General features: G+C 38.9%; 1 pseudogene; it reads right to left on the bottom strand.

Moving 5' to 3' along the window:
- Positions 1 to 1,034: 1,034 nt before the first annotated feature.
- LOC123826927 lies at positions 1,035 to 26,044 on the bottom strand (annotated as a pseudogene).
- Between the last annotated feature and the right edge of the window lie 1,738 nt (positions 26,045 to 27,782).

The following is a 27,782-nucleotide window of genomic DNA, read 5'->3' as shown; positions in this document are numbered from 1 at the left end:
AAGCAGGTTTCAAAGGAGTTTACATATTCTTTCTTAGGCCTGATCACCCAGGGAATCTGCCCTTTTCAGCACAGAGCTACACCACCCTGTCATTGTTTCAGACTTAGGTGGAGCAAGGGAACTAAGGCAACCAAGAGATAAGGAGATTTTCTCCCAGACAACGAGGACTCAGGCTGAGGATGTCAAAGCCGAGGAGCGAGGATCCATCACCCCCTTTTGCTGTAGCCCCCAAAGTCCTTTCTTGGGGGCCTCCCATGTGATCGTGCCTGTCTTAGGTCATTCCTCCCTTGGGGAATCTTACCCGTCTTTGGCTAACTGACCAAGCTTTGGGGTTCAGTTATGAATGAAGCAGCAGAAGCAGCACTCCTGTCAAGGAGATAAGCTTTTGTCTCCTTGCTGGTTTACGGGTCCAAGGGCGCTCCCTTAGCCCTAGCCTAGGCAGGGGTTACAGCTTCTGATACCAGGCAGTGTGGTTACCAACACATTGGGTTGTACATTACTGGGCAGGATGCTATGAAGGTGACATGGCTTCTGTCTGCATTGTATCAGTGGGTACAGGATGTCACTCCGTGTTACTAGGATGTTAACTTCAATTACTTGGTTAAAATTGTATCTGCTATGCTTATAAAATTAAAATCACTATGTTTTCCTTTGTACCTACTACATATTTTGGAAGAAATACTTTGAGTCTATGCAAATATCTCGTTTTCACTTACATTTTTGCCCACTAATTTTGGTATCCATAGGTGGATGTTGTCTGCAACTGTCGTGTTTTAATAGCAGTTTTCTATTTCCTCTAGTTCTTCTACATTTATTGGTTAGAATTATTCATAAGGAACAATTTATTCTTACTCCTTTTCATAGGCAGATCCTTGGTGGAGGATACCTAGGGTTGGGTCAAAGAAAAGTGGTGAGAATTGGTAAGTGCCCTACAGAGGAGAGCAGGTGTTCTGAGGTGGCATACTTCTACCTAAGCGCCAGGGTCTCCTGCTTAACTTTGACCACCCCAAAACTCTCCCCGTTGGCATGCAATATCACCAGAGCTGGCATGAAGGGTCAGCCATGGGCCAGTTCAGTGTGGCTAACAGTTCTTCCTGTGCTGGCTGATTTGAACATTCACTTGAAGTCTTCTTCAGTGTGCTCTTCACTGACCATTGGACTCCTTCAAGATTGTTTTGCATTATTTCCAAGAAAATTTCTGCCAGTGTAACACTCAAACCAGTGATCTGAACCACTGGTTCATAGGAGCTAAGAACTGAGTCCAGGCACAATTTCTGTGTTGGTTCTGCAGCCGCAACACCATGGTTTCTGCGGGCATCACGCAGCTTTCCTCCACTTTCATGGAGAGACAGTTACAGAAGTTGTGAACATATTGGGCATAACTGTCTTCCAGGGCCATGCCGTATGCAGTCAGGTAAATGTTCAAAACCTGCTATTCAGCCCTGGCTGGCGTAGCTCAGTGGATTGAACACGGGCTACGAACCAAAGCATCGCAGGTTCGATTCCCAGTCAGGGCACATGCCTGGGTTGCAGGCCATGGCCCCCAGCAACTGCACATTGATGTTTCTCTCTCTCTCTCTTTCTCCCTCCCTTCCCTCTCTAAAAAGAAATAAATAAAATCTTTAAAAAACCTGCTATTCAGTATCTGTCCCACATGGATGTGTCTCACTTCCACTTTTCTCCTCTTCTTCTTGGGCTTTGGTGCTTTACCTCGGTGTGTGTGTCTTCCAACGTCCTGGAGGGCTTTGCCTTGTAGGGCCGACAGGGACTCAGCAGAATGCCACCTGTAGAACAGATGGGGTTCTCTCCTGAAGCTGTGAACCTTAGGAAGGGAAAGCCTTGCTTAGAATGATACTGTTCTCCAAGCACATCACCTTTGCAGAGCTCTGTTCATCCTTTGCTGCTGCGGTCGGTCATTGGGCTGAAGAGCCACCCACGCAGCCGCAGTCCCTGGGCTGCTGATAACACTGACAGAAAGGTCTCTAAATAAATGCAATTACTTATTCAATTTATTGTAATCAACTTGGAATATTGTGCTGTTGCTTTATTCTACGGACTGTTTTCATTGTTATGGTAGTTACTAATGTTGTTCAGCTTGAACAGCAAAACTTGATCAGGCTGTTCATTCGATTTGGCTCAGGCACCCTTCTGACGTGCTTCCATCCATATTTCTTTGTTGGTTGGTTCATTTGCATGGACCACTTTCTTAACTTCTAGCACCACAAGATACTCTAACTTCATAACACATTTCGCTGCCCTGGTCTTGTAATCACCAAGACCTCCAAGAAGCCATCATTCTTTTCATTAGAAAATGGTATTTAGCAACCAGGAACTGGGAGCGAAGGTACCCATTGCTAGTGAGATGCCACTGCCCTTAGTAGTAGCTTTCAGGGGATAGAGATGGGAAATACACGTATGTATATTAGTACATGCTCTTGCACATATCTGTCTCTCTATCTGCCTATCCATCTGTCTATTCATGATCTGTGTGTGCCCACACACACACACACACACACACACAATTCATTCTCGCACCATGGGGTTCAGTCTATCCTTTCTCTTACAGCTTCTTGAGAAACTGGTTCTCATTATCAATAGTACATTATTCATTTTTTCAAACATGTTATACAAATAATTTAAGAATTGCTAGTCAGTTACTAACTAGAATACAGTGTTTGTATATAGTTCATTTTGCCTTTAGCCATACAGTATTCCTGTAAAATACTGTTTTCCAAAGTTGCCATGAACAACTCTTTTCTTCTCCACTTCCTCCAGTGGAGTTATGTGATTACTTGTAATACAGTTAAATCCATTTGCCACAGTTTGCGTTCTACTTTATCTTTATACTCTGATTTATTTGTTTTTAACATGTCCATACAATAATATTCATTATGGTGCACAGTCTCATTAGTTTTGACAAACACATACGGCATGCATTTTCACTTTCTTATGGAGATCCCTCACCTTCAAACTGCTCTTGCAATACTTTTTTTTAAATAATTAACCCCTCCCCACATTTCTCTAAACCCTGCCACCATTGACCCATTTTGCAGCCTTTTAATTTTGTCTTCTCCAGAATCTTATGTAAAAGGATTCATGAAGCATACAGCTTTATATGTCTCATGTCTTTCTCTTTCCCTTCATAGTTTGGCATAATATAGTTAAGAGTCATCTGTGTTTTAGCATGAATAAATAGCTTGTTTTGGCTGATTGGGAATATATTTTCTTCACCAAGTTTTTTTTTAATAATTCAAATTCTAATAATTTGGACTTGATCTCACTTTTTAAAAAATAAAAAAAATACAGGGTGTGTTTTAAATTTAAAAATATGTGGCATTTATTTTGTTTCAAATGTATACAAAAAGAAGTTTCTTTGTTCTCACTTCACTTTCAGCCTAAGCTATTATTAGCCGAGTTCCAGGGGAAAGTGAATAATTATTGGCTAAGCTGACATTTAGTAGCTGGTGTTTAGGAGTGGGTAGAGCCAAGTACAGGGACAATTATTTTCTGAGATTTTCCTTACCATTATATCTATGTCCAAGGACTCCACAAAAATGAGAGTGTAGGTAGAACAAATTTGAAAGTATTATCCCTTGTTTAAATAAAGAAAAGATAGCTAGAGAAAGTCTTATTACTAGCCAAAATAGGCTATCACCGTAATTAGAGGCTGGTTTCAAAACCCTAACTCTGATGAATAATTATCATTAGGTATCCATTTATCCACCTACTTATGGGGAATTTAATAATTTCCAACTATTCTTCTAAGTGAAATATTAATAAACTAAATGAAATATGGCTCCTATCTTTTTCTCTAGGAGATATTTTTATAAATTCATGCCAAAATTAGATGTAATAAGAACAACAGGATAAGATATACAGATCATTAAATAAGCCTGAAGAGGGTCATCTAGTCAGACTGGCAGTCAAGGAAGGCTGCCTGAATAAAAAAAAATCCATAATCTGAATTTTGAACACCAAAAAGAAAGCAAGAAGATGATAAAAGAAGGCAGGAATTTTAGTTGCAAAGAACAACAGCTATAAAAGCACAAAAGCATGAAACACATTAGGGATTCTGAAGATGTAAAGTGGTTTGTTTAGCTAAAGAGAAGTATAGTGATGGCTGGTTGGAGACTATGTTGAAAGGGTAGTAAAAAACTAGATCATGACAGAACTTACAATACATTTCCAAACTTTAACTTAAAAACTTTGGACAAGTATGTAGAGATTTCAAGCCCTGAATAGCATAATTATAATTTTAGAGACATCACTCTGAAAATAATGTAGCGGGTGGACTCGTCATAGGGTATGGGAACAGATGAGGCCAAGGAGCCCAGCAAAAGGGTATTGCAGTATTTCAGGAAAGAAGCAATGAGTGTCTTGAATTAAGAAGTATTTCTGACTCTGCAGTGAAATGAAGAGATCCAGAGAAACAGGATATAGAAGTAGAGATAAAGTTGAGGATTGAAACCATGAACTCAGGAAAATACATATCTGGTGGGGGCTTCTGGGTAAATGGAAGTCTCATGTATGCAAATGTGGACACAAATGAAAAGGCAAGTGAAAAAATATAGCACATTTTGTTTGGAATATTCTGAGTTTAACGAAAGACATTGGTAGGCATTTGAATATATAGGTCCAGTGCTGAGCACAGAGGTGTAAGATAGAAATAGAAAGCTGGCATTCACTACCATATATACACAGACTAGCTAACAAAATGTTTGCATGAGTTTACTTAGGAATATGATATAGAAAGGACAGAGGACTACAGATTACGGTACATACAAAGGACAAAGCAAGAAGGATATGCGAAGAAGTTGAGAATAAAGTCTAGAGGTTTTGAAGGAAAAGAAGCAGTAGCAGCATGAGTATCAAGGAAGAGAAAGGGTTTCAAGAAGAAGAGAGTGCTAAACTTTGCAAAATACCGAAGAATTTCAGCCAGAAACAATTAGACGCTATCCATTGTATTGAGAATATAAAGTTACTGAAGGACTTACAAAAAGTCTTTGTATTGACCAGTGGCTGGTGTCATGGACTAAATTTTGCCCACCTCAAATTCATACATCGAAGTCCTAATTCCCCAGTACCTTACAATGTGGCTCTAAGATGCTTTGGCGATAAGGCATTAAAGATGTAATTAAGATTAAATGAGGTAGTTGAGGTGAGCTCTAATCCAATCTGACTTGTGTCCTTACAAGAAAAGGAAACTCAGACATACAGAGAAACATCACAAATGTGTGCACACAGAAGAACGAACATGTGAAAACACAAAAAGCAGGTCCCCTACAAACCACGGAGAGAAGCCTCAGAAGGAACCAAGCCTGCTGACACTTTGATCTCATGTCTAGCCTTCAGAACTGTGAGAAAATACATTTCTGTCATTTAAGCCACCCAGTTTGTGGTCCTTCGTTTTGGTAGGTATAGTGAACGAATACAGGTGAGAAGAACGGCCATTTTACCAAAGGAGAAAAATGAACACAAAATGGGTGGGGAGGAAGAAGACATGATGAATATGGATGTGTCTTACAAGCCTTAGAGTTGGAAGAAAGTGCTAGGATAGAGAATAATTTGAAGTGGGGAAAAAGCGTTAGGGTTGGTTGGTTTTGTTTTGTTTCAGCCAGAAAACAAGTGAACTGGTGTATACACTAGGAACCTATCAGGAGCAAGGGGATTATTTATGGCCCATAGCTCTAAGGAAACTCAGGAAAAAAATAATCACTCATTCATTTTCATTTTGGAACAACATATTAATGAATACCAGCACATGGAAAGCACTAGGAATTATTGTGGAGTGACAAAGATAAGTAAGGTAGAGTAGACGTTTCCTTCAGGAGTTCCCTTTCCCATAGAGAAAACACCCAGACATATGACAGACTAGTACGATGAGTGCTGGGAGATACAGAAGATAAAGAAACAGGTGGAAGAAATGTCTATCCTGGCTAGATGTAGTCAGGGGCGATGCTTGAAGCAGTCTATACCGGACGTGAATCCTAAAGGAAAAGAGGAATTATTCAGGAAAAGAAAGAGAGACTATGGTTAACAAAAAATGACAAGACAGATACAGCAGGTTTTTCAAAGGCAGGAAAAAGCATAGAAGGATACTGTTAAGCTGGTATGTGCATCCTTTAGTTAACATTAATTGATTTCTTCATATTCTTTTTTTAAAGATTTTATTTATTTATTTTTAGAGGGGGAAGGGAGGGAGAAAGAGAGAGAGAGAGAAACATCAATGTGCAGTTGCTGGGGGCCATGGCCTGCAACCCAGGAATGTGCCCTGACTGGGAATCGAACCTGTGATGCTTTAGTTTGCAGCCCGAGCTCAATCCACTGAGCTATGCCAGCCAGGGCATGATTTCTTTATATTCTTATATGCTAAATAAGATATATCTAGGCGAGTTTAACTAAATATTCTCTGTGTGATTTTAATAACTATGCTAATTTTTTTCAATCATTATATTTGTTTCCGAGCAAAACTTGATACAAACAAGATCTATATTGGATTCAGATCTAGAGGATTTAGTTACCTGGGATTCAGCTTCTTAGGAGTGCTTTAACACAGCACTACACACTTAATGGCTTAAAACAACACAAATGTATCTTACACTTGTGATGTCAGAAGTCTGATATAGGCTAAAGTCAAGGTATCATTGGGGCTATATTCCTATGGAGAGCTGCACCAATAAAATGGCATTGGTCCAGTAAAGATGGCATAAAGTAAATAAAACAAAGTGGAGTCACTCATGTCAACCAAGATGGCTGCCAGTCAGCCATGACACTTTGGTTCAAGAGGGAAACTACCCAAGTCAGAGCAGACACATCTGGCAAGGAGACACACCTAAGATATCTACACACATGGCCCGGGCAGCCATGTCTGCAGAGTGGGACCACCCATAGATAGGCTCCTGGGGAAATTCCCCACTTCTCAGCAGGGGAGCCAAGACAATTATCAAGAGACCCAGAAGGGTGGAGTATGCCACCTTCAAAGTATAACTGAGGTGAGAAGTGTCCAGACCCCTGCTGGCACAACCGAGCTCCACACAAAAGTGATACTCCATGCAACACCGATCTCACTTGGCATTGGCCATGACAGGCTCTGCCCTCCTGGACTGAGGACTTTGTCTGCTCTGGAGCTGCTTCCTTGAAAGATGCTGATGACTCCTTTGCCTTTTGTGCTGTCTCCTAGACCTGCGGACTGAGACTCTGGGACTTGAATTCCTTATTCCCCACTAACCGCTGTGTGTGTGAGTGTGTGTGCTATAATTCCCTTTTCTTGTTAGAGTCTGAGTAGGATATTAATGTATGTTGATGTTCTACTTTGAGTGAACCAGCATTCAGCAAAAGCTGAGTAAATAACATAGTTACCTTGTGTGACTCTTGTCCATTCCTTGGTGCTGCAATGTTCAGCAGGCAGCTAGCTGAACAGATGCCCGCCGACTTACAGAAATACTATATCGTGAACATATGCTCATGACAATTCCTTTCTGGAGGCCCTAGGGGAGAAGCCATTTCCTTGCCTTTTCTAGCTCCTTGGTTCATGACCCCCTCCACATACTGAATTAAGAAATGCAACTGATTTGAAATTTGCCCTCAGTCTTTTTCGGTCTTCATTTCCTCTATGTTATAGGTTAGGGGGAGGAAAAACACAGAGATAAAGCTACTTTATCAAACATGTTGAGTATATACTATCAGCTGGATTGGCTGATGTTGACCTTGACTGTCTAGCTAAGGTAGTGTTTGTCAACTTTCCGAACTGTGAAGTTACTTTATCCCCCTTTTCCCATATTTTCTTCTTTGGAAAGGAGCCACTACCTGCAGACCACACTTAAGGAAAAGGGATGATTGAATTATGTGGGAATCTTCTACAAATCAGATTGATCTTTTCCCACATTTATTAATTTATTTAATCATTGCATTGGCATCTATATGGGCTTTGATATTTATTTTATACCTTGGATTGTGGCTCAGTACTATTTTATTTATTATATTGCCCAAATTGTTCCAGCTTTGGATACAGGTTGCTCTTTCAGTTGGTTTCCCTGCCCCTTTGACATGCCCCATCCATGTGGGTTTGCCTTTCTTCTGTCTTTTTAAAACCCTTCCTGGCATGACAAGATACAAATCCAAACTCATCTTCTGTATTTTACTCTACCTTTTAAAAACGATTATTAAATAGTATTCACTTCATGATCTCATGTTTGAAAAATTAATAGAATTTATATATATATACTTGATATATTCTTAAAAGAATATATACCAAATATTAACAGTAATTATGCTATCTCTGGCTAATGGTGATATCGGTGATTTTATTCTTTGCATATCTGTTTACTTTCATTATTATATATTACTTATTTTAAAATCAATGAATACTGGATGATTAGAAAGGAAATAAAAATAGGCTGGAGGCAATAATAACTTCGTAAGTGAGTGAAACCTAGCTTCCCATGGTCAACATGTGGAACCAATTTTGAAGAGTTACAGCTGCCCTCTACTGGCCAAGACTTGAGACCCTGTAGAGACGGGGTCAGCGTCCTTTCAGAAACGCCAGCCCGCTGCTTTCCAGGCAGTGACAGTTCTGATATCTCAGAAGTTAAATATATTTAGCCTCGTGCTACAGGATCTATAGGCAGACTGAGCTTAGCTACATGCAATATTTGGGGTTCACTATGTGAACGTAAAACATACCTCCCCTCAATGTGAAGTTTATGCCGTGGATTGCGAACTGAAATGAATATGTGTGAGAACAGGCCCAGAAAAATACTGCACATGCTGATTGCCAATATTGTACCTCTGGGTCTGATCTTAAAAAAATATCTTTTTGGATGAGACTCTTTGGTTCATGACCTCTATGCTGAAAATGTGACCATGTCTGTCATAAAGCTTAAATAAATAGTGCTAAGACTTTTCATTGGAAAAAAATGAAGGGAAAAAAAACTTATTTTATGTACTATTCAATTAAGTTTAAACTGCCTAATGTGAATTTGTGAGGAAGGTCAAAAGTGTAATGAGAGATTTAGCCCAGAGTGAAATTGATGTCCTAAATAAATAAATATCCAGCACACGTCCTCCTTTGTACTCGGTGCCTCTCTAAGAAAGGAGTTGCTCATGATTCAGCTGCAAAGCTTTCTGCCCTTTCTGTGCATTCACTAGTGAATAGGAACAGACAACAGACAGGAAAAATGGTAAGTGTGTAATTCACTAGTAGGAGGCAGAAGAAAACTGCGGTAGAGTGAGGGTGTTTAGAAGGTCAGGGATGGCGGGGGCAGGTCACTGTGCTTGACATAGGAGTCAGAGTGGCCTCTGAGAGGGAGAGACCTGAGCGGAATGAAAGGAAAGAAGGAAGAAGGGCTTTTAAATTGCTTGTGTCATCTTTTATATTAAAAAAAAAAAACCCTGCAGTTCATTCTGAATATTCCTAGAATAAAATCAAATTTTATTTTACAATTACAGTTGACATGCAACAATACACTAGTTTCAGGTGTACGACATAGTGATTAGACTTTTATATACCTATGAAGTGATCAGCCCAGTACGTCTAGCACCCAGCTGACACCAGACATACGGTAATTATTACGATGTTATTGACTGTGTTCCCTAGGGTGCACTTTACGTCCTTATGACTATTTTTATAACTGGTAATTTGTACTTCTTAATCCCTTCCACCTTTTCCACCCAGGCCCCCAACCCCCTCTCATCTGGTGTGTATTAATTTCTTATCTGTATGTATGTAACTTTTTAATGGGGCCTCTAGGGGTTCTCCAGCCCCGTCTTTCACCAGCCTCCTCTGTTTTTACTCTCTTCCAGTCACACTGATTTTAGTTTCTCTTGTTTTTAATAAATATTTCTTTTAATCACCAAGTTCACCCTCACATTCCAACCTGCACATCTTCTATTTCTTCTACCCGGATTCTCCCCTCCCCACCATTAATCTCTGCAGCCCCTACACACTCTTTTTAATTCTCAATGCAAATGCCATTTCCTCAAAGGAGTCTCTTCTTCATCACTGCACTCTTCTCAAACTAACTCCATGTGTTTCTTCTAACAGTCATCACAATGACATTGAAATACCGATCTGTTGGATGGTTGCATCCTCCCACGCCCTGGCTGCCCTCCGTGACTGGACTGTCAGCTCTCTGAGATTAAGCCTTGTGTTTGTTAATACTGTCCTCAGCACCCTGATGTATTTCATGCATGGTAGTTGCTTAATAAGTATTTGCTAAACAAATGAGTAAATTATATTCTTTGCATAGTTTTTTTTTTTTCTTATATAGGTAGCCTTGGTAATCTGAAATATTAGGACAAAACTCATGCAGGTGTGCCTCAGTAGGACAAAGTTGTCCTTGTGTCTCTCTGTTGTCAGCTGAGTTTGTATCCCAGAGACAGGAAGCCAGACATGAAAGAGACAGAGATTTGTGAATCAACAAATTTGCCTATACTGCCTTAGAAGCTTATATATTTTTAAAGATTTTATTTATTTACTTTTTTAGAGAGGGAAGGGAGGGAGAAAGAGAGAGAGAGAGAAACATCAATGTGCAGTTGCTGGGGGTCATGGCCTGCAACCCAGGCATATACCCTGACTGGGAATCGAACTTGCGACACTTTGGTTCGCAGCCCACGCTCAATCCACTGAGCTACACCAGCCAGGGCTAGAAGCTTATATTTAAATACATTTCAAACTGTGGATGAAAAGGGAGCCACATACTAAACCTGACAAGCTCAGGAGAGGCTGCATGGTGGGCTTTGCAAGCTCTGAGACCTAAAGTAACCACACAGGGTGGTCTGAACATAGAAATTCTAACTAAGATCTGGTCATGCTGGGTAGTCCCATCCTAGGCCTGTATGCTTCCTTGATTAAGATCAATCTTAACCTTTGAAATTATCTATTGTTTTGTGGATCTAAGACAGCATACCTTTGAAATGTCAGAGTAATCTCTTTTCCCAGACTCCTCAAGGCACAACCGCAGGCACCAGAGCCCAAGACTCCAGAACACTCCTCATGGTTCTGTGTTCCTCAAATACCATCTCTCTGTGCAGTAAGTGTTAACTATTCTTTACTCACCAGTGTAAAAGAAGTATGTGCCTCCCTGTTTTGCTTTTTATCCAGTCTCAGAGATCCCCCCACTTTGCTTTCTCCTAGAGAAAAGTCTCATAAAATCTGAATAAACAGATTACAATCAATGAAACTGATGTAGAGATCAGATCGATTTACTGGTAAGTTTTGCCAAACCTTCAAAAAGAACACCTATCCTCCTCAAACTTTTCCAAAAAGATTCAGGAGAAGGAACAACTCTAAGCTCATTTTACAATGATTCCAAAACCAGTTAAAAACACTACAAAATATTTATAAGCCAGTATCCCTGCTGAACATAGATGTTAATATTTTCAACAAAACATTAGTGAACCAGACCCAGCAATACATGAAAAAGGTCACACACAATGATAAAGTCGGGTTTATTCTGGAGATGCAAGTCTGGTACCACATCTGCAAATTAATAAAAGTGATATACTAAACAAAATAAAGAATAAAAACCACATGACCACATCAATAGATGCGGAAAAAATGGATAAGATTCTGCACTCATTTATGATAAAAACCCAGCCAACTGAAGGCAGAGGTAACATAACTCACCATAATAAAGTCCATATATGACACATCCCAGCCAACATCACACTAATGGGCAAAATTAAAAGTGTTTTCCTTAAGATCAAGAACAAGACAGGGATGTCTGCTTTCCCCACTCTTCCTCAACATAGTACTAAATGTCCTAGCCAAAGCAATTAGACAAGAAATAATAATAAAATGCATCTGAGTTGGAAAGGAAGTAAACTGTCACTATTTACAGATGACATGATATTGAATATAGAGAACCCTAGATAGTCCACCAAAAAACTACTACAAATCACAAATAAATTCTGTTAAGTAGCAGGATGCAAAATACATATTCAGAAATCAGTTGCATTTTTATACACCAGTAATGAACTATCAGAAGGGGAAACTTAGAAAATAATCCTATTTACAACTGAATAAAAAATGAAACACCTAGGAATAAATTTAGCCGTGGATGTAAAAGACCTCCCTGTACACATCCTACAACACCCAGCAACCAGCTATGTTCCTTGTGACCATCTTGGATGTCATTTCCCACCCTCAACCTTGATGACCTCGTATTGCAACCCCTTCCTAAAATGTTACCACACACGCTTTGGTTCAGGCAATTTTCTAGGGGCACTTTGACTCATCATTCTCCTTCCACAACACAGACACAGATGCCCTGCCAAATAACATATTCATTGATGTCAGCAGGAACAGATGTGCATGTCTAACTATGTGGATTCCATCCGTTAGTCTATCTTGGAAGCAGTTAAGAATTTCTGCTCTGGAGCCTCTCTTTCAGTTGGGGACACATATCAAGATGCAGCTGTTGCTCCAGAAGCTACAATTCTGCAGCCCTGCCAACTGGCACATTCCATTATACAATTAGAATTCCTGAGAGTTGGAATCCAAACACCAGTCAAACGCATAGCTTACTATTCCTACAGTGATGTGGGGTGGCATAAATGAAAGTGTTTATTTTATTTCCCTGATTAGTAAAGTACTGGAAATAGAACCTGTTGTACAGTCCCTTGCCAAAGGTGGACGTTGGCTTTCCACACACATTTAGAGCTACGCAAGGAATCCTGAGGATTCAGCTGAATCAACTCTGAATAAGTGAGAAGAGAAGAAACGTGCTGAACAGTTTGAAAACTGCCTCACCACCCCCAAAATGTAAGTCCTCCAGAACCTCATGTACCTTATTCGGAAAACAAAACCTTCTCAAAGGTCATCAGTTAAAGATCTTGAAAGCAAATACTTATGGATTTAGCGTGGGCCCTCAGTCCAAAGACCTGTATCCTTTATGAGAGGAGGAAAGGTCACAAAAACATGGAGAGGGAGGCCCCGTGAAGAAAGAGGCAGAGATTTAAGCTATGCTGCCACAAGCCAACGAATGTCAGTGTCCAGCAGAAGCTGGGAGAGGCAAACAGGATTATTCTTTGGAATCAGCGTGGCCCTACCAGCAGGTTCTTTTGAACTTCTGGCCTTCAGAACTGTGAGAAAATAAGTTTCTTATCTTTGAAGCCACTCATTTCATGGCACTTTGTCACGGCAGACCTAAAAATCGAAGACAGAACACAGCAGGAGATCCCAAAGCCGCTGCAGGATATGCCAACTGGTTAAAAGAAAGAAGTAAAACATGGGTGGGGAATGTACACAAATAGCAAGAAGTTTGGTGCCACGTCGTGACTTTGCCTCACTGCACAGCTTTTCCCTACGAACTCGAAAACTGGAGACGGTCCCTCCATCCAGGTTTGTCAGCCACACCTGCCCAAGTTACACTCAAGGAACAAAGAATTTCTTGATACTAAGTAGATTGAATTGTGTATCACAGGGGAAGTGATATAGTCTTCCACAGCCACATGCACCAGTCCTGAAACTAACGCTTTAAATAATGATTCTCTTACCAATCTACTAGACTTCTAAGACATTGCATTTTAGAATCCTAAAACATATTAGGATTCTAGAGGTGTTATAAAAATTTGATGACTACATTTGATCATTTGACATCACTAAGAAAAGGTTTAAATTCCTCTATTATGTGATGAGCTAAAAAAGGGGCTTATCAAAATTTAAGAATTGAAGGATAAAATCATTAATGTTAAATATACTAGTAAATCAATTTCATATAATTTCAAACATTCTAGGTGTAATAGAGTTTAGCACCTAAGGCTAAAACCAATATAGAAGTTTTAGTTTGCTTAAATTTTAAGCAATGTTCTACCTCTGAAATATTTTTAACTGGCTCTGCTTCTCTTGGTCATTTATTTTTTACTACTTTTCCATAATTCAGTAACTCTCAGTATGAGAAAAAAACTATGCACATAGAGCAAACTTATGAACTGGAAATATTGCATGCTATTTCTGACTTACCCTATAGTTTACCATAGTATACAGCTTCATTACTCCTAGCTGTGGACAATTATACAGGTTCCTTCTAAGCTCTCCGAGTGTTTAGATGTTACAACGGATACAATGATCCATCATCAACCTAACAACGGTTGTTGGTATCACTGAATGATCTCAGTTTACTTTATTTGGATATACTAACTTCTATAACTCCATACAAAGAAGGCTTCGCGTAGCTGGAATATTTTACCATTGAGTCAAATTGTCTCCTGGATAAAAACACCAACAAATCCAAACAAGCTTACACAATTAAAAAACTTAACATCACTGAAGAATGAATGACAGAACCTCAAATGTGTGACTAATGTTTCATTCACAGCTATTGTGGTTTCTGTCTATTTGACAAAACATTTCATTCTAGCCTTTACCAACTCATTCTAATTGGAGCGAATTCCTGCAGCATCCGATGGCCCTTGCACAACTCTCCAAGGCTACGTATTTTTAAATTGATTTTATTCTTCCTCCCACAGTTATAAAAAATGATGTGGTAGGTAACTGATTAAAATCTATAGAACTTTAGTTCAAAATTTTCCTAAAGCCTCTATTGTAGAATTACATTTTGTAACAAAAGGCTACTTACAATGTTTGTAATTATTATATGTTTTCTGATAGTGTCTGAGGACCATTTCTTGATAACAAGGCATTTTGATACAGGCAATTTTCAAAGTTATGTATTGCATTATCCTTATACAAAAATAAACTTACTTGTAAATAGACATCCACCCACCATCAAAGGGGTCACTCAGGCCCATTACGAACCAACTAAAATGCTGACTCACTTTCCAAGAGGCTCCAGGTCAAATAAGTGGATATTACAGTTTTTACCTGATTTTAATGGAAGATTCTAATCTTTGCAAAATAGGTTTACCCTGTTTGGGTAAAAATTTCTGACCACAGGCTATAACTGCGATTGTTTTGAATCTCATTGTGTTTTTTTATCTGTAATTAGGCTACACATACTTCTGGGGGGAAAGTACTATTTTCTCTCTGTGGCTCATCCAAAGAATAATTCAAAAAGTGTGTGTGCGTGTGTTTCAAGGATTGAGTAGAAATGCATAATAACAATGGACTTAGGAGAATTAGCCAATGAAACAGAAATGCATAATAACAGAACTTAGGAGAATTAGCCAATGAAACAGAAATGCATAATAACAGGACTTAGGAGAATTAGCCAATGAAACAGTTCTGTCGTCCTGTGAAAAGATTTCTCTTTTCCTTGGAGAAATCTTTCTTTCCGAGCTATTCTTATCACATTTTTTCACTTCCTTCTAGAATCATGGGATGTCTAAAGTCATGGATCCATATTTCAAAGATGAGATAAGTCTTCAGAGTTACTTTTAAAAGTGCTTTTATCCCAGTGAATACTCTGTTGAATCATACAAGGCTAAGTATTTTAAATTTTATATCTTATGATTTCCATACTGTGCTAGTCAATAACTTACATATTGCCAGAAGGAATGTGACTTCAACTGTAATATTCACTTCAAGAGAGAAGAATAGAATATATAAAAGAATTATACTTTGATAAGAAAAGAGTTAAAGGGAGAATATCAATAAATGTTGTTTAAATTAAATTTTAGCCAGAATCCATATATTGATCATGTTTTTAAGAGAAATTTAAGATTGAAGAATTGGCAATTATAAATCCCTCTCTCAAATCAAATTCCAATTTTCTTTCTGAAATTTAATGTTTAACTTACATAACTATTTTATATCGGATAGGTAAACATACAATTTAAACTTTTACAGTAATGGAAAGCTAAAAATAAAACCATTAGCACTAATTATCTTAATGAAATTGTTTTTACCTGGAAAAAATTGCATTGTACATTTTGAAAGTCACAGTGTATGTGTAAATTTTACTGAATATAAATTCCATGCAGTCAACAAATATATTCTCAGTCCACCACAGACAGCTCATGGCAGAGGAGAGACACAGTTAAAAGTTTTAGGTGTTGCGTGGTGCCGCAGGATGTGAGCTAGGCAACAAGAAAGAAGCTTTGCTACACAGATGAGAACTGAAAAATAAAGAGAAATTTGCTAGGTGGAGAAAAGAAGACAGAGAGTTTGAAACAAAAGAATAAACTGTAAAAAATCCTGAAATCATGACAATATAGAGCATTTTGAGAAAACAATATGGAGATAAAATGGAGAGAGAGGAGAGAGAGAAGTAGGGGAAGGGGAGGGGAGAGGGGTAAGGGTTTTCCAACACGAACATTTCCTCTTCTCAAGAGCTACCACCACAACTGGCCATAGTGTTAGTAAACAAGCCCAGTGGCTTATGAGAACAGAAATTTGAGCACTTAGTCAAACTTGCCTGTGGAGCATCCGGTCCAGGACTTTTGTTTTCTGGGACTGTTTTGATTTCATTAGTTGTTATTGGTCTATTCAAGTTTACTGGTTCTGCCTGATTCAGTTTTGAAAGATGATATGTTTCTTGAAATGTATCCATTTTGCCCAGGTTGTCCAGTTTCTTGGCATATAATTGTTCATAGTATTTTCTTACAATTTTTTTTTGTATTTCTCTGATATCAGTTGTTACTATTCCTCATTCATTTCTAATTTTATTTATTTGGGTCCTCTCTCTTTTTCTCTTGATAAGTCTGGCTAAAGCTTCATCCACCTAAACAAGAAGGAACTCTTACCTTTTTCAGCGACATGGTTGGATTTGGAGATTACTATGGCTACATGAAACAAGCCAGTCACTGAAAGACAAATACTATATGATCTCACTTATAGGTGGCATCCAATGAGCAAAGTTAACTAGAAACAGAGGCACAGCTACATGGAACAGGCTAACAGCTGTAGGTGGGGAAGGGGAAGGAGGAGGCTGGATGAGAGAAGGTGAAGGAGTTAGCTGAAGAACATGAATGCATGAGCCATGGGCATGGACCACAGTGCGGTGCTGGTCTGAGGTGGGGTGGGGCCTGAGTGGAGGTGGCCAAAGGGGGAGGACCGCTGTAATAGTGTAACCAATACAAATTTAAATTTTTTGAGTGCTGCTTTGGATGGGGGATGCTTGTCTGTTTTCTGAGCAGTCCTCCCCCTGAAGGGAGTGCCAATAATGGAGCATCACCAGCTTTTCACAACCCCTCAATCATTTTCCCCAGATAAATTATTTGGCAAGTTTGTGATCAGCCTTCGTATGCCTTGTTCTGTCCTGCCATCTTCTTTCTGTTTTTAAAAGTCATTGTGTCTAAAGACAGCAGAGGCAAAAACTTCTCAAGGCCATGGATAAATTCCAGAGTCCAAGCGGTTTCTATGTGTCAAGGCCTTAATCTAAACCAATGCTTCCTGACACCGGCTGGGTAAGTATGTCTGATTCTGGATTTCTTCAAGAAACTTGATCATGAAGGAAAGACTATAATATGAAGTAGAGGTTAGGTTAATGGAAGAGTTATTTATTAGACTTTTTACTTTTCAGTTTGAAGAATTGAGGGTGTGTTTATTGTTTAAAATGATTCACAGGGGAGAAAAGGATTAAAAATACAAACAACATGAGTTCGATGAAGAGCAAAACTACATCCAGCAGAAGGTGCGTGGACCCAGGTGCACATGAAAGAGTATTTCTTCTTTTAAAGAGGTTAGTGTGAGTCCTAGTGAGGTAACTACAGAAGTAGGAGAAACGGAAATGGGGGGAAATTATAGTTTATGACATCTGTTTTCACCTTGGAATATAAAGCAAAGTTATTTCCTAAAACATAAAAGTTGTGAAAATAGAGCCGAGATCTAAAATCAAGTAGTAAAAGTTGGACAAAGCAGCCAAAGTTGGTGTCTTAGAATGTGGATTTCTCTGTTTTATCACTATGTGTAAAGCAAACATTTCTTTAGTTCCTCTGAGTAGCTATATTTTCTTAAAGAAATATGTACTGATGCAACTATATGTTAACCGACTAATTAATTTAAATAAATCATTTGTTATTTTTCATAAAATTCTGTTTCTGTATGTTCTCATATTTTGTTCTCTGCAGGTTTAATTTCGGTCTTTGATTACTTCATCAAAATGACCTGTTGGGGCACTTAAATTATTTAGAGGATAATAAATCCAGTTGATAAATCACATCTACTTTAGTGAAAATGAGCATACATTTCTAGAAACACCTTAAGGTCCTATGCAAATATTTTTAATGAAATGAAACTAAATATTTCTGATACAAATCACACAGTATTTCCCTGATGTTAAAAGTTTACAACATCTATTAGGGAAATATGACCTGTTCTGTGCCAGAATATGCTACTCTTAGTTTATAGAGGAAATCTCGTATATGAAAGTTTCACCTTCTGATTCACACTGCTTGACTTGTAAATGGTATTTTAATGGAAGTGTTAGAATGAATCATCTATATCAAAGAACTAGTCATTATAAGGTGTTTTATACATTCCTATTTCATATAAAAAATAGAGGTGGGGTTAGAATGCCTTCAGTGAGTACACTTCTCCTGCCTTGAGTGTGTAATTGTGAGTCACTCATGAGTGAAACTGAGCTTGTGACATCTTTAATGATGTGTCTTCAGAGCAGAGCATCATGGGGACTTTGAGAAAGTAGCAGTTTCAGTGCAGTCAACTCTATAAGACTCTTCTTTATCCTGGTACTTGGCTTTGATAGACTACTTCTTAAAATACAACTGTTATGTAAGCATACTTATATAAATATATATAGTTAAACATATATTTAAACTATATAATGCATTGTTTTGGATTCTTAAAACTTCAATATCAACCTGTTTTTAAACATATATAAGTTTGTATTTTATATGGGTATACATATGAAGGAAGACATATATATACATATATACCATTTTATTTAAGTTTCCTTAAAAACATATTCTAGATATATAAATAATTTTAATATAAGAGCTTAAAGAAACTCATTGTTTTATGTTTTAAAATATTGAACATAAATAATGTATCTGTAGTTGTATTAGATAAGTCTAAATTAAAGATTTTAGTAACTCTGTTTTTTATGAATCTATAAAGAATGATTACCTTTTCCCATATTTAATTTATTTGCAATCTCATTTTTAACATGCTTGCTTTTAATTGGTTTCTTATAAAGAATGTTTTCCTAGACATGTGCTATTTGAGCCTCAGAACATCCGTTCTCCCTTCAGGTAGTAACACCTGGATCTACCTCTTAGGGCTGGAGATTTCCTGGAGCCGATTGCTACCCAAGGTTTAGTGTGGGCTCGTTGCTCAGTCCTGGACAGCCAAGGGATTGCATCCCCCTCACTCAGCCAGGCAGATAAGAAGCAATGAGGAGGATCTCGCAGGTACCGAATGCAGACATATACTGAAGCTGACACTTGTGGTAACTATCTTCCAGTGAATACTTTTGCTAAGCTAACATTATTCATTGTTGGCATTTTTTGTTCAGAAATGACAGCCATCTCTGAACTTTAGAGCCACAGGCCCTCACCAGACAGTGACTCCACTGGCCCCTTAATTTTGGACATTGCAGCCTAAGACCTGTGAGACATAAATTTCTCTTGTTTATAAGCCACCTAGTCTGTTCTCCTTTTTAGCAGCAGTCTTAAATAAAAGAAGACCTCAGAAATACTCTGGAGTAGTAGACCTCAACCGGGAAAAAATGGGTTCCAACACACTTTAGGAAGTGGTCCCACAGCAACCCCACACTCTGCCCAAACCACGGAGTGAACTTTTATGAACACAAATGTAGATAGGGTTTTACTTTTGTTTTAATGAGATAGAGTATAATGTAGTGCTTAGACATCCTGCAAAGTCTTTAAGAAAATTTACCAGGGAATGGCCATCACCTCGGATTACAGGGGACTAGAATTGCTCAAGGTACAAATCGGCTTTCGGGCTCTCACATTTCTTAAAAAGGAAACAGGATGAGAAAACTGTTCAGCTGCTCTCACAGGCTGTTTCTCATGGAAAAGGAAGAAGGCTCCGTGGCAGAGCCCGAGGCCCAGAATGGTTAGTTAACACTGATGGGATTGCACAAGCTAGGGAGCTATCTCCGAGAAGCAGGAGATAATGATGAAACATGGAGTCTTTCCCAGGGAACAGAGCCAGCCCTCAATCAGGGAACGCTCACTGTCCCTGGATTGAGTAGGAGTGACCACCTTTACCTACCTTAGATTTCTAAGTACTAGTGATTATGTGCCTCCCATTCTTACCCTTTTTAATGGGAGCCTTCATTGTGATTATCTTGTCCTTGCAATTCCATTGCATGTTGAGTACGCATATAATGTGTTGTTTTGGATTAGTAAGAGTTGCACCTAAGGGATCCATATCTGGACCTGAAGTGGATCATGAGATACTAGACTCTGAGTCCAGGGATGTGACTGCATAATACTTTTGAAGGTCTTTGGTTGGGGGCAAGCATATTTGACATTGAAGTGGTATGTGAATACTCATGGCCAGAGAAGAGAGTAGCTTGTGGTATGCTATGAAAATGGCCAATCATTCCCTTTCCTGGATTCTTTTCCTTGCAGATGTGATATTGCAGATCATCCCAACAAGAGGTGTAGTTTATCTTCCCAGTCCCATAATAGAGTTTGGCTATGTGGCTTGTTTTGGCTTAAGGGATCTTATAGAATATTAGGCTAAGTGAAATAAGTCAGTCATGAAAAGCTAAGAACCATAGGATTTCACTCACATGTGGGTTGTGAAACTGAAACTCATGGACACAGACAGTGATGCGGCGGTTGCCAGAGTGAAGGGGGTGGGAGGGTGGGGAGTGGAGGGGGACATAAAATATGGTGGTGGAAGGTGGTTTGACTTTAGGTGGCAGGCACACAGTACAATATACAGATCTAGTATCACAAATATGTACCCTTAAAATCTGTACCATCTTAGTAACCAATAGCACCTTAATAAATGTAATTAAAAAGATTTTTAAAATGCAATGCAAGTAGAGTCTTGAGGTGCGCTTACATATCACGTCTGCCTTCTTGTTGCTTGGGAATTCGTCTACCATGAAAGAAAGCCCGGCTTTGCCTATGAAGCCTAAAGCACACTGCTCCAGTCCTGCCCTGCACACCAGCTGTCAGTGCCCGGACTGACTGCTAACTCAGCACACATACATGAGTCTAGTTCGGGTCAACAGATCCGGAAAATAAAACAAAATAAAAAATAACCATAACTGTTCCAGATCTTTACCTAAATGAACAGCTTTTATTTAAAGCCAATAATTCTAGATTGCAGCATAGCTAAGTAATGAACCATGTTGTTACATTGTTGTTACTTCTATTTTACACAGATTGTTCAAAACTTAAGGAGATTCATTCTGAGAGTCATGTTCATGTATTTATTTTCTGCTTAGAATCATGGCAACATAAGACTTGTTTTTGTTCCCACCTCAACAACAAAAATTTGTCATCCATCTGTGGACAAAGTGCCCACGGGGCCAGCATCACAGGTCAAGGGAGCCAGGTACTGCCCAGCAGTGAGACAGAGACGGGCCTGGGCTCCAGCTGTAGAGTCTGTAGACGTTCCCGAACCAGTTCCAGCTCCCCTTGGCCGTGGTGCAGGAGCCCCTGGAGAACACTGAGTCAGGCAGGAGAGCCTTTCTGGAAGTTCAGGTTTCCAGAAGAGAAATTCTAGCACCTGTTAGAGCAAACATTTATAAATCTGGACTAATTGGGATGGGTAATAGAAATAGTTTGACTTTACCCCTGTCATCTGTCCCCCAAAATGACACAGCTTAGGTTTAAGGAAGATATTTCTAGATCCTGGATTACTCCCGTGGGGGAAAAGGAGAATGTGTCGGTGCTCATCCAGCTTCCCAGTGGGACAGGTTGCTGCCAAAGGGGCTCGTTTTTCTCTCCTTCCATCCAGAGCACTACATCAGGCGCTCCATAGCCTGGTAGGGTGGGGGCGGGGGTGGAGAGAAAGAGTCAAGGGGAGAATGGCAGATAGCACTCTCACAGGGCATTAAAGAGACGCAAATCCAAATTATGTGATGTAGTCCATTAAAAATCGCACTCAAGAGCCTCTGGAAACACCCCCGCCTGCAGATCCCCTCAGTTGAACCACCCCTACTCCCAGCACGCCACATGCTTTAACCACAAACCCCCACCCTGTGGCCGCTCTGTGTGCGCCGTGCAGCTAGTGAGCACACAAAGAAAATCAGTAGCATCTATGGGACAGAAAGATCCCACAGATTGGAGCTGTAGCACCAGGTGGGGAATACAAAACAGAAGCTGCCAGCACTTGGTCCGGGGGTAGCAGGATCCAGAATAAGAATAAAAGCTGAAGAATTCTGCCACAGAAGGAGCAAGACGGATGGAGCAGGGATATGCAAGGTGGTCTGAGAAAGCCTCAGAACCTCAGAACCTCTGGCGGTGACAATGGACGGAAGAAATTTCCCCCTGAAGGCAGTTAGCAGACAGCAGCACAAAACTCCGAGGAATGGGACAAATCAAGAAAACATGACACCACCAAAGGACTACACTAATGTGCCAGTAATCAAATAGAAAATTAAGTTTTTTTTTCCTTGGAAAAAAGTGTGTGCTTAAAATACATGAAACATAAATAATCAGATACTCGAAATTTTCATACAATAGAAGCTCTTTTTTGATTTAAGGATATTTACAAGAATTAAAACAAAACAATTTCGAGAACAAGCTTGTCCCTTTATATCTAAAATAGTGTTTAATTATATATGAAATTAGTAATTCTGAAAAAAAAGTATGTTCTCTTTTACAATTACAATCATAATGGATTCCATAGTAAAAGCTATGTCACCATTTTCTTCTTCATTTCTTAAAAATTTTCTTTTGAAAACAACAATCATTACAAGGTTTTGGAATTTCAGGGGTACTAATGTGTCTCCAGTACTCGGGAATTCTCAACAGTAAAAGTACCGACATGAAGAAATATTAACTGACATGTGGCCGATTCTTGGATATGCAATCGTTCATGAGGAGTGGAAAATCTGCCATCACATAGCATGCCACATCCTGTCACAGCCAGAGACACGTTACAAATTGTTGAATGAAGTTGAACATCTTTCCAGACACCAGAACAGGGAACTCTTGAAATCTGCCCCCAGTCCCAGGAGTCTCTGGACCACTCTGGTCACCACCACACTGAAGTGACATTTGCTGTTTAAGGATAAAGACCATGTTAATTTTAAGCAACTGAAGCATATGGTGACGAGGAGAAGACAGTTTATCTGCAATGTTTAGTGAGAAGTTGGTCTTTTCAAAAATGCATTCTCAAGTTTCATAATTTTAAAAAGGACATTCAGTGAGAAGGTTTCCTCCTACCCCGACTGGGTTTCCAGTTTCTCATGTGATCTTTCAGAACATCTACCTGTGGACCACAGTTAATTTAAAGGCGCCGTCCCACTTTCCCCAGGCCCGACACAAATCGCCGCACGGACACAGTTGTTGGCACTTTGTTTTGTTGTCTCCATTCATCAATTAATGTATTTTGTGTACCCTTCAACTTGAATGAATACATATTTTGTTCCTTTTTTACTGATAACTGAATCACATTTAATCTTGTGTAAAAGATAATCTTATTTAATAATTTAAATAAACAGCTATACCATATTTATCTACTCAGATGACATTCCAGGTGTAAAATTTATTAAACACTTCCTTTCAATGAATACTTGCTATCTAAGTCCTTACCATAAAAAAAGAACAAAACAAAATAAAACGGCAACAATCAATAAAGATTATATTCATTTTGGAACACGTGTGTGAGGATATTTCTGTCAGATAAATGGCAAAAACGAGCATTTCTTTTCCACGGACCGCGTGCATCTTTACTTTTTTAGTAATCATCTCCTAAGCACCCTCAACTCAGTTTGTACTAAGTAGCACTATTTTAATCTAACTAAATGCCTGTTTCCCAGCAAGGAGTGTGTCATCAATCCTTTTGCTATTTTCAAAGAAAAAAAGGTAAATACTGATAGCATTACTTTTCTTTTCTTCCACTTTAATCAGTACGCTTAAATTAAGTCTATTTAAAGTAACTCCACCGCTGATGTGGGCCTTGGGGAAGACAGGGAGGAAGGAAAGCAGGAAGGCAGGAAGGAAGGAAGGAAGGAAGAAAGGAAGGAGGAAGGGAGGAAAGAAGGAAGGAAGAAGGGAGGAAAGAAGGAAGGGAGAAGGAAAGGAGAAGGTAGGGAAGGAAAAAGGGAGGGAGAAAGAAATGAGAAAAGGGAGGAAGAGAGGAAGGAGAGAGAGAGAAAGAGGGAAGGAGGAAAGCAAGAATTCCTCGTTCAGCACAGGAAATGTGTTGCAAATGTGTGCATGCAAGGGGCAGTGAGTGTTTAGAAGACGGGTGCCAGGCAGCGGAATTTAAATCCAACGCGTTAGATAAACACAATTGAAGTTTTCCAAGCAGAGATCTTCCACAATAAGATCAGTATTTAAGAACTGGTAAAAGAAGGTGGTGTACGTAGGGAAAGGGGCCTGGAATCAGAGAGATAGATCAGACACTATTTACAATCATTTTCTTTCAGGGTGATACATGTGATGTGAGCCGAAAAAGCCGGCGGCCAATAATAGAACCTGGATGACGGAATACAGGAAATGAATGAATGAATGACGACTTTAAGGATTTTAGTCATTTTATTTTAATTCTGGAAAACAATGTTTTTATGGAAGGAAATGGAACAAGTGGTACAATTGACCAAAGGATATTTTTTCCACTCTTTCAGTATAATTGACACAAATAGCTTGCGGTCTGAAATATTCAATATCCCCAGCCAAGGGAATGACTGAGTGTATTAAGTGATAAAGTCAGAAAAACCCCTTAGGAGTTTTAGTGCCTTCCACCCTGAGAATCTCCATGAGCAACTTTCTCCCACAACTATCCAACCTAAACAAACAATCCACGTTGAGCAATGAAGTCATTATACCTTAGAGCTTCTCGATAACCTGTTCAACCCTTCCTGTAAGCAAATGACTGATTCTGAGTCCGTGGTACAGGATTCTAGAGACCGCATTGACCTGACTCTTTGTAGATGTGATCATCAAGTCTATACCTACGCATCACCTTATCTAATCGCCAGTTAGATGTGTAACTTACACTGGCGCTCTACGAGAGCAGAGATGTTTTCTTCCTCTCTTGTGCATTGCGGTTTTCTCAGTGCCTAAATCAATGCTGGGTACCTTGAAAAGAAGATGCATATTAAATGTAAATATTTAAATAAATATCCGATACATATCTGTGAAGTGGATCGCTGTGGGTAGGCGACTAATTGCACAGCAGGACTCAGGGTCGGGAGCCGGTTAAACTGAAGAATTCCACCTCTCACTGGGAAGGATGCTGGCTCTATTTCTCTTAGTGCCCTGGCATCAGACAAGGGGTCTCATGGGTGAGTCTCTTGACCCTGCGGACTGAGTTCTCTAAGTATATATATTTTATGTTTTCGTTTGTTTGATTTGTTTATGTTTCTTTTTTTCCGCATTGTAAGTTTTCAGTGTCGTGATTTTCCTGTGTTGAATGTTAGCAATCCAGTGGTTTGACTGTAATTTTGTTTTGCTCTCCCAGTTTCTGAGCCCACCCAAGTGTGCTGCAATCCATCAAGGCAGGAAACCCTGCATTTTGTGCACCAGAGGATTTGGAGCTGTTTTAGCTGTTCCTCAATCCAAGTTGATTTTTCTTCACGCTCTCAGGCTTAACTGTTTAAGTCTATAGCACACTAAACTTCTCTTTACAGATTCACAGCCCTTCATGGCCTGGCTCTAATTTTAACTTGGAGTTAGTACTTTTTCATTTGGGATTAATGAAAAAGTAAAAGTGTTTGTCAAAAAACTGCCAAGAATCCTAAATTTAATGGACGACTTTGACAGAAAAAGTTAATTTTCCCAGGCTTTGTGAACTCTGAATTTCATTCATGGATATTAGACATGATATTTCCTCCAGGGTTATCTTTCTGAGTTCTCTTCTTTTGGCAAGACTTAACCTTGCAGTGACTTTCCTCAATGTGGGCAGAAAGGTTAAGGCAGTAGGAACTTGAGGTTGCTGACCTTCCTCACAGCCTGGTTGCTGCAGGCACTGCTGTTGGTGCAGAGGCCTCGCTGGCTCTCTAGGGCTTACAGGAAAACTCCGTTCCATTCCCGACTGCTGTGAGCCAGCGGCTGTGAACTTGTGGCCCAACCACAGGGAATCGGGAATTTCTGAGCTAGAGCCCAGAGTCAGCAGAGCCTCACCGAGTGACCTCAAGCCAGTTACTCCACATCCGCGTGTTCCTCATTTCCAGCAATAAAATGGAAAAAAAAATTTTTTTTACTTATTCAAGTTAAACAGTTTGTAAATTGTTTCTACTATGGTTTGGGTTAGGATTCATGTTTATTTATTTACTTTGTTTTTTAATAACAATTTTAGAAGCAGAATGGGATTGCGATTATGTAAAACTGTAATAATTTTAAATGAACTAAATGAAGTCATCTATATATAGAAATCTACAGGTATAATCTTTTTTTTCAGCTATACTGTAACACATTAAATACTTCCCTGTGAATTATAAGGTGATATTTCAATGAGGACAGGGCTGTTTCATCTGCGTGTTTCTTCTTCCTATACCCTCCAACGGAGAGCAGTGCCTACCCTGTGATAGACGCTCAACAAATCCATGCTGAATAAATGAGTGAACAAATGAATGAGTGAAAAATTAAATAACAGTTCAAAGTTACAGAGTTTTCAATTTTACTATATATGAGTTTTTAAGTTAAGCAAGAATTGCAGTCAACAGAAAACAGAAAATAAATGTGGAAATGATCAATATGTGATATTGTATTCTTCATTTACTCTTTGGCATACAATTCAAAGCTGTCTTGTAATAATCTAGGGAGTCTACAAAATTTAAATTACAAGATTCCTGCTCCATAGGTTTTCATATTCTAAAAATCATAAACTATTTATTAATACCATTTTAATAACATGCATTGATTTAGAAACAGTTTGTTACAAGAGAAGAGAAAGTTATTGGGTAAAATGCATAAAGAGTTATTATTTATTTGTAATAGATATTTTTGGAATTTAAAAAGAATGGGAATTTTTTAATAACAAAAAGTAGTAAAATTAGGCATTGACAAAATGCCAAAACACTTTTTTAAAACTATTGCATTTGGTGAGAAAATCTTTTTTTCTTGTTGTTGTTATTTATAATTGTTGCCTGGACATTGACTTCTGAAATTTTTATTTTTTAATCAATTCCTGTAGTATCAGAGTTTTTTAGAGTGAAGAGTAAGTGAGATAGGGCCTGAAATTAGAAACTAAGAAGAAAAAAGAAAGCTGGAAGAGGTCTACAAACATATGAAAAATAAATATATATTTTTAGCTTTTATTTTATTAGAATATTTGTATAAGATTCAAAGAAAAAGCAACCTGTTAGAGTTAGTGGAGTTCGGGTTGAAGTCAGAAGGGAATTGCTCATCCTTTTACTTTAAAAAACAAGATGTGCTTGTCGCCTAAGTGTGTAACATTGTTTTTCCTGTTGGAATTTAAGAATCGCATTAACAAATGACTCATTTATTGAAAATAACTGAACCAAGGTAGGGTGTGAGTTTAAATTAGTGACCTTACCACAACTGTTATTGATGAAAGCAAAACGAATACCCTCTTTGAGGTAGGTAATTTTGAAAAATAGTCTAGGAGAAAGATTGTTCTTGACCTGTGCTTTGAATATAAGTAACTTCCAAAAATATCCAGGTGTTTCTAAAACTGCTTTTAGTCTCTGTTCTTTAACACAATTTTGAATACACTGGCAGAAAGCCTTCCATGGTGCCAAACAGCTCTGACACCTCTTGTCTCTAGCTAATTTTTTAATAATGGGGAAGGATCTTTTGAGCTA

This window comes from Phyllostomus hastatus, unplaced genomic scaffold, assembly GCF_019186645.2.
Source record: "Phyllostomus hastatus isolate PE091 unplaced genomic scaffold, TTU_PhHast_1.1 phas_contig_86, whole genome shotgun sequence".
Classification (NCBI taxonomy): domain Eukaryota; kingdom Metazoa; phylum Chordata; class Mammalia; order Chiroptera; family Phyllostomidae; genus Phyllostomus; species Phyllostomus hastatus.
This window is presented reverse-complemented; position numbering and strand designations above follow the sequence as displayed.